Genomic DNA, 8,958 nt, shown 5'->3' with positions numbered 1-8,958 from the left:
ATGTCTGCAAATAGTTAAATAATGTCAATTGTCTCTGTGCTTTGCCAAACAGCAGCAGATACCAAGGGCTAGTTTTTACTGGATAAGCTAAACACACACAGAAACACTGAGACCTCACTTCAAAATTATACCTAATAACACATCTACTTAAAGGTTAAAGGTAAAGGTTTTCCCCTATCATGAAGTCCAGTCATGTCCGACTCTGGGGTGTGGTGCTCACCTCCATTTCTAAGCCAAAGAGCCGGTGTTGTTCATAGACACCTCCAAGGTCATGTGGCCGGCATGATTGCATGGAACGCCGTTACCTTCCCACCAGAGCGGTAACTATTGATCTACTCACATTTGCATGTTTTTGAACTGCTAGTTTGGAAGAAGCTGAGGCTGATAACGGAAGCTCACACCACTCCCCGGATTCGAACCTGCGACCTTTCGGTCAACAAGCTCAGCAGCTCAGTGCTTTAACCCACTGCACCACTGGGGGCTCCACATCTACTTTTACTGGTGATAAAACTTTGGGTTGCATCTCTGTAGACTAGGGTTTTTTTCTGTTCTATACTCCGCTTTGGCATTTCTAATAAGTACCTATCTCTGTGTTCCCACTCAGTGTATACTGGAATACGTCACCTCTGTAGTGCACTTTCTGACTCTTTTCCATAGCTGGCCCTTACCTACCCTTAACTCTTTACAATTTCATCTGCACACAAACATTTATGATAGACCATTAAAGGCAGCTGTTGCAGTACTATTAATTGTAATTGTACCTCACATACTGTCAGCCTTCCATATCTGCAGGTTCTCCATCTTTGGATTCAACCACTTTGAAAATATTTTTAGAAACCCATAAGCAAATTCTGATATTTCACTATGCCATTGTATATAATGGGCCTTAAGAATCAATGTTTTTTAATCCAAAAAGGGTATGTGTGTGTGAGTGTTATGGAACCAAACAGCAGCAGATACCAAGGGCTAATTGTAATTAATTTGATCTAACAGGAAGACAGAAAATATTTAAGAGAAGGATTGTTGCACCTTAAGGATTAACAGATTTGTAGTAACAGCTCACTTCATTGGATGTTTGGACATTCATTAACAAAAATACTAGTCGACAAGGAATGTGTCTACACTGTAGAATGAATGCAGTTTAACACAGCTGAATGCTATGGAATCCTGGGAGATAGAGTTTTACGAGGTTTTTAGCCACCTTTTCCAAATAGTGCTAGTGCTTCACCAACCTACAACTTCTAGGATTCCACAGCATGGAGCCACAATGGTGAAAATAGTGTCAAACTGAATTCATTCAACAGTATAGATTTACCCAAAGACACAAAATTAAGTGCAGAGAGGAGTAAGAGCACAAGAAAAGCAATGTGTGACATTTCTGAGTGGAATTCAAAGGTAATTAAGGTACACTTAGTACCCACAGCAATATGTGGGGAAAACACATTATTTCCTGCTTGGGAGAGATAATTTATCATCACAAATTTATATACAAGAATTAACCAAATGAGTCACAAGTGAGTCCAAAGCAAAATTAAAAATAATTATATGGATATGTTCTTATTTAGAGACTTCATACTGTTGTTGCATTATCTATCTGACTTCAATACTTGATTGACTGAGTGGAGCATGCAGTGTCCTTGAACCAATAACATTGAAAAGCATGTTATTAATTCCAATTTATATTTTTGAATTTTGGAAAATTGCAAAAAAAAACCCCTCTATAAGACACATTTTAAATGATGACAGAAGCTAAAGAAAAGGAGCTGAATGTTCAAATCTGTTCTTAGAATGGAATCAGTTTTAATCTGTCTTCTTTTATCATTCTAAATTATATTTGTGTGCCTAAACTGAAGTTTAAAAATCCAGTTTTGGGGAAAAACTCTTCATTGCAGGCTGTACACCCTGTCTGCTATGTTATTCATGAATTATGATGATGTGAGTGAAATGAAGTGCTCCTGAAACTCACTGTTTGAGTTGTTCCAGAGGTCAGAATTCTGTTCTTACCATGAAATGAGAAAAGTCTTCTCTAAAGCCTACCTTGTAAGCAATTCAGTCTCTTCCCCACTAGCATAGCCATTTTTTGTGTTCTCAAAGGACATGGAGAGAAGCAAGGTCATGTCCAGCTATGTTTCTAGAGGTGGATGTGCCACAAGAATGAAATTTGTATTGATATCCTGAGGATTCTCAGAAGGCTCTGTCTGTCCTAATGCACCCAGCTATAGAAAAAGAGCTGAACATGTCCCTATATACCTCCCCGCTGTCTGGCAACATCAAAATGATTATGTTGGAGTCTGCACTGCTCGCAGGGTGAGTTTTGGGGAGTTAACACCAGAAAATATAGCTATATATTAGGCTTGGTTGATAAAAACGGTTCAAAACTCGTTTTGGATGTAGGGGGTGCTGGTGGTTTGATACTAAAGTAACTTCTGATTTAAAAAAATCAAAACTTTCCAAAACTTCAGAAACTTCCGAATTGCTTCATTAATGGCAGATGTGCGTGCACAGTAGGAAAAAAAACAGCACTGGCACGGGGGAATCTTTGAGGGATTATCCCTCTCTCATTTTTAGACCAATTCTAATGAAACTTGCTACAGTGGTAGAACACATGGGCCACTGTTAGCTCACCAAATTTCATAACCTTTGACTTATCCATGGATTTTTGGTGAATTTTCAAGTTTTTATAAAAACATTTTTAATAATAAAGAAAATCTATCCTTGGTTTGAAAGTGTTATTTCCTGTTTCATTGGGTGGTTTTTACTTTGAAAGTAGTTGTTCTACTCCAGAAACTTTGTTTGCATGTCACAAACTGTGTTAAATTGGAGGAGAACAGATATCATAGTACAGACCCCATCAAGGGACATCTAGACTGACCCCCTACTTCTGGGCAGAAAGGCATGATCCAAACTCTCTGGATATTTATTTGCTTCCTCGATTGAGTTGGAGAGGACCCTCAAGACACATCCATCCAATTATTCTTTTTTTTTCTTTTTTTTTTTTTTTGCAGATGCAATCAATCATTTTATTTTATCATTACTAACTGTCTATAAAGGGCTGGCTGGCTGTGGCTGGCTACCCCAGTGCCTTGTTCATGGCAATCAGGCCAAAGTGAAATGATTGGTTTTTAAGCAGTTTATGTTCTCTTGGCTTTGCAAAAGTTGCTTATTGCTTTGCTGCCTTCTTTAGACACCTTTGTAGATTCTATCAGTTTATTTGATATTTAGACAAAGACTGCTACAGACAGCTATAGGGGTCCTTCAGCCATTTTGGCTAATAAGCAGTCAGGCAGTGTGGGAAATGCAGTTTAACAGTAGGGCCTTTTGCAATCTCTACTATTGGGGGCCTGGCCTTCACAAACTACAACAATGGCTGTGCTTAGCCACGCCCACCTCATCCCTCCCTTGCATTGCCAGGGGAGAGAAAGCATGAGATTTTAAAACATTTCAGGCATGACCAAAGTTGTTTAATGGTTGTAAAAATTAAAATAACTTCGAGAGAAAACCAAACATTATGGATTTTTTTTAAAAAAAGGTAAGTGGTTCAAATTTGGACCCCCCCCCCCCCCACCTTTCTTGCATGGTTCAAAACTGCTTTGAAAGTCAAAATTCGGAAGGTTTTTTTTAATGACTTTCAGGCTCTTCAGAATGAACCTATCCAACCCTACTGTATATAGATGTAACTACATGGTATATGTATGTCTCCTCTTGCAAGATATTGACTTGCGTGTCTTAAGGGTGAGTTTCAGAAAGGCTGACAATTGTAAACATACAAATTAGTCAGTATGGCAATTTACAGTAACCTAAATTCAATTGCTAGTCGCCACTATAATCGTGTAATTGAATCCATGGGATTCAAACGCTGATTTACTATTCATCAATTGTTTCAGTGAATGAGCTCTAGCTGTGACCAACAATTAGATTTAGACTTGCATCTCTAATATCTGTATTTGAACAGCTCCAAAACCTGAAACAGCATGCCCAAACTATTCCTGAACATTAGCTGATATGCTAGCCCCCCCCCCCCCCAATGTTGGTCCCACAATGTTCTTATTTTCTCATTTGAAAATATTACAATAAAAAACATTTGTGTAAAGCAGAAAGACAAAATGAGAGATGTTTGAAGCTAGGCAGCAAGAGACTTGGTAGGGTTAGTAAATCTTTTAAAATTAGTTTTGCTAGTAGATTTATGGAGTTGATATTTTTCTCACTATTTGTTTGTCCTTTGGATGCACCCTTCAATTGGCTACTGCCTTCCAGGCGCTAATAGAGTAAGAAACTGAGACAGATGTCTTCTTGTAAATGTAAACTTTAAAACATCTAAAAGTTATCCCTACAGGTACAAAACTATTGCACTGAAAAGACCATTTGTCTGTCTGTTTTTAATATATTTCAGTTCCTTGAATCACCTTCCTCTGCCATATATATATATAGAAAGAGAGAATCAGGACAACCTATGTAGCTACACAGAAGAGAAGAACTGATGTTCAAACTGCTTTGTAACCAATGGGAATTAACACATTGTTGCTGTTTGTTTGTTTTTGTTTTTTTAAAAAAATGCTACTTGGCTTTGAAAGAGGTGACAAAAATACAACTTGGTAATGAAAATGGTAGAAAGTCTGGAATACCCACAACAAATTTTATGTTGCTTTATGGGCTACAATATATATCCACAGTCTATTTTTTGAACATTTTGTAAATATGTTGCCTATTCTTTATGCATAAAAATCATGATATAGTAACTACATGACTTGCAAAGTGAGCATACACATCATTTCAGTAGAATAGAAGTCCTTAGTAGAATCCAATTTGTTAGGCACAAATTAAGACACAATATCATCTTTGGTGCAATTGTACTTAGTCATATTTATAGAATTATAAATCCATACTGTAACTTAAAGACAGAACAGTAACATCAAATACTTACCATTTGCAGTCAGACTATCCATATAATTTCACCTGTCATGATTTTTTAAAGAAAAAGACAAATGTTCACATATTTAGAACCTTTCTTTTATTTTAACACCTTAACTTATATACTTGAAGTTATTAAAACTATTCCAAAATAAAAGTTCTTATCCACGCAGCTTTTCTCTGTCATATTGAACCTGGGGAGGTAGATCAGATTAATCTGAGAAAACAGAACTTTTAGAATATATATTGATTTTCTTCCATTATAATGCTCCCATAAATCATAATCATCATGTGCCAAGCCCATGTGTCCTTGATTTTGCTGGCTGGAATCTAATCTTATAACTCAAGTGCTGCAAAAAGGAACATTTTTCTTACTTTTTCTTTTTGCTTATGCATTTTTTCCTGCTTCTTCCATCTTTTTTCCTGTTTACTAAAAATATGGCCAGAGGGATTTTGTGTGATGGCATCTCAAGGTCATCAGGTGAGCAGATTAATAGAAAGACTCTGTGAACTTTGAATCTTTAAAAATCTTACAGAAAATCCCAACCTCTGGGTTTTTTTTTTATAATAGATTAATGCTAGCACGTCACATAACTTTCCCTCAAAAGCTCTGTCCCTTGGAGCCTGATTGCAAAATATGGATGTCCCAGTAGGTATAGATGAGTGCATTTCGTATCAAAAATTTGTTCCATTCCATTTAATTTTTAGTTGAAGCTTACTCTGAATTTGAAAATAACTATCAATAAACTATTTTTTCTTGGAGTTGCAAAACTTTACCTCCCACATTTACAAAGTACAGAAAAACCTGTGTGACTTTTCTTGTATTCTCTTTTAATTTACTGAATCAACAGTCTGTAATATCAGCATTTTTCTCTCTGATACAATTACATTGCACAGCCAATACACCTGACAGTAATTAATCATAACTTAATCATTATATCCATAACATTTAGGATATAACCCAGTGCCTCTTGTTTCCGAGACTCTGGTTCATTTGACTTGGTGCTTGGCCATCCACTCTGTGATTTCCATGAAGAAAGGACTAGTTGCTATGATCAGTCAGTGATGGACTGGCTACACTGAAGAATTTTTGCTTGGTTGCTTATTGGTTAACTACTGATCAATTTGGCTCCTTCAGGGCTGTGGAGGGGGGCTTTCAGGTGACTCTTGGCAATCTCAGGGTCCTGCTTTCCTTTGCTTTCTTTCTTTCTTTCTTTCTTTCTTTCTTTCTTTCTTTCTTTCTTTCTTCTGGACCTCCTCTCCTCCTCGGTCAAGCCAAGGTTGTCCCCTTGGAAGAGCAGTGATGGCACTAACCAATCAGGAGAAATACATCTATTTATATAAAGATCTTTCCCATCCTGTGGTTTTGTTTTTTTTTATGCATCCAGAATATTCTACTTGGAAGGATTATTCACGGTGTGTAACTGGTGTGGTTTTCCATTGCCATAAAGCTGTGCTAGCTTCTTGCAGTAACTATTTCAAGACCATGTTCACCTCTGACATGAAAGAAAAATAAAGGAATCAGATAACAATTTCTGGGCTCAGTCCCCCAGTGCTGGAATCCCTGGTGATTCATACGTATACATCAGATATCTAAATTACAAAGAGAAATGTCCAAAGCCTCCTTCAGGCTGCAGACAGCTTATTTCAATTAAGAAAGCCTGTGAAAAGTTTCTGATAAGGCACTTGGAAACTGACAAATGTTTAGGAATGCATTCCACTGCAGAATATCATGTCTGTTCAGAGCTAGAGAAGGAATCTAGAAGGATATTGTTGTCTAGGTTTGAAGAAGTGTGGCAGCAAGAAGAATTTCTGGAAATCAGTAGTGATAAATTCCAGTTTATTCTCCCCAGAAAGAATCTCAGCTTTTGGAAAGAAGAGATCGCAGTCGAGCCCATTATTAAATGGATTGCTCATGATCTGGAGCAAAGAACAGAGTGTATTTATGATTTATTAAACTGTCTTGGAGCAGATTTTGATGAAATGTATTTGAGATCAGCCTTAAATTTGTACAGGAAATGACGATTAATCAAAAATAAAATCAGGTCTCTGATACACCATGCACTAAACCCAAACCCAAAGCAGGTTCTACAAAGTCTACAGTTGCCATGTATGTGATAGGTGGGTATTACTGGCACCCTTTATCTGAGGTGCATGTATGGGATCCACTAACCAATTTGTGGATCCAGGGAGCAGACATGCCAGAGTATGCAAGGGAGAGCTACGTTATCACTAGTCTAGGACCCAATATTTATGTGACAGGTGGATACAGAATAGACAACATTGAAGCACTTGATGTAATGTGGATTTACAACTGTGAAGCTGATGAATGGACTGAAGGCTGTTCCATGCTGAATGCAAGGTACTACCATTGTGCAGTGACTTTGGGTGGCTACATCTATGCTTTGGGAGGTTACAAAAAAGGTGCTCCAATTGAAGAAGCTGAATTCTATGACCCTTTGAAAAAGAAATGGATCCCTATTGCAAACATGATTAAAAGGGTTGAAAATGGGTAAAGTAGATTCATTCATTTTGTTTTTTATTTGCCTGTGTTGCACTATTGCTCAGGTGAAACTGAAAGTTAGCATGGGGCTGGTTTCTAAATAGTTCAGTAGGTTGGTCATAGATAATAAGTAGAGGACACTAAAGTATTTAGTTTGTCTTTCACTGTCAAGATAAAAAGAACTGATTTTTCTAACAATGCTCATACTATTTCTGATGAAGGGCTACAGCAGATCTAAGTTTGAGAAGTGCTCGTTTTTTTAAAGAACAGAGTAGAACCTTCTCTGCAATGGTGCTTAATGGCACAGAAAAATGCAAGATTAATTCCAAGGGAAAAAAACAGGGTAAAAATCCCAAGGAAAACCAGGGTATTAGAGGCTGGGGCTGGAGATATAAGGAAATGCTGAGAATACAGATGTGAAGGCACGATGAATACATTTTCATAGTTTTTTAATCTTTAATTGCAATTTTAATTCTGCTATGCCTTCTTGAGTGCATGAAAAAGCAACATGAAAGTATTTAAGAATATAGAAAATAGTTCAGGAACTGAAAGTGCTACAGAGAGACATTTTAGACAGTTGATTGAAAAGCATAAATTTGTATAGAGCAGTTGGATAAATCATAATTTGAGCAATATAAAAAATCAAGAATTACATTGAAAGTGAAGTCAATGTAAAGGGGAGACAGAGTGGCATAAGCCCTTAGAATCATACAACGTTCTTTGGTGAAGGATATGGTGATGAAATGAAATGCCACAGGGGCAGTGATAAAAACTGTGGAGTAATAGTATGAATTATTTCAAATAGCTAATTAAATTACTGGCTAAGTATCTCAAACATTAGAATAAACCAGTGTTTCCCAGATATTGATTCTCTAGATCAGTGGTTCTCAACCTGTGGGTCCCCAGATGTTTTGGCCTTCAACACCCAGAAATTCTAACAGCTGGTAAACTGGCTGGGATTTCTGGGAGTTGTAGGCCAAATTACCTGGGGACCCACAGGTTGAGAACCACTGATAAATAGTCTTTAAAAGTAAACCCTTGACATTTGACTTCCAATAAAATGCAAACTGAATGACTATTAAAGTGAGGAATCTCATCTGACCTATGGTAGGAATGCCAGATGTAGGATTTAGCAGAGATCCATACCAATTAAATATAAATCAGTGTCATCTTGTGAGAATGTGAGCACATTAATCTGAAGAGTATGTGCAGCTTATGAACAAAATTCAATAGTGGATTTTGTGGCTCTAGATGTTTTGAGCTACAGTTTCCAGAATTTCTGACAGTTCACCACATTGTAAACACTGAAGTAAACATTTGATTTTTGAATGAGTAGGTTAAATAATGATAATTACTCATTGTTCAGGGGTTTTTTTTATACATGTTGAGGTTTTATACCTTTGTAAATTCTCCTATGGAAGCAATTGGACATTGTCTGATGCAGAACATCTGTAAGTCAAGGTTGCAAAAGAGACATTGCACAAACATTATAATTGTACATGCTACACAGATACTCAAGTTCATGTGGTACACAGGGATGTACACTG

General features: G+C 37.1%; 1 pseudogene; it reads left to right on the top strand.

Annotated features, from left to right (window-relative positions):
* The first annotated feature begins 6,211 nt into the window (after window positions 1-6,211).
* LOC132777261 (kelch-like protein 23 pseudogene) lies at window positions 6,212-7,424 on the top strand (annotated as a pseudogene).
* Window positions 7,425-8,958: the final 1,534 nt, after the last annotated feature.

This window comes from Anolis sagrei, chromosome 5, assembly GCF_037176765.1.
Source record: "Anolis sagrei isolate rAnoSag1 chromosome 5, rAnoSag1.mat, whole genome shotgun sequence".
Lineage (NCBI taxonomy): Eukaryota > Metazoa > Chordata > Lepidosauria > Squamata > Dactyloidae > Anolis > Anolis sagrei.
This window is presented reverse-complemented; position numbering and strand designations above follow the sequence as displayed.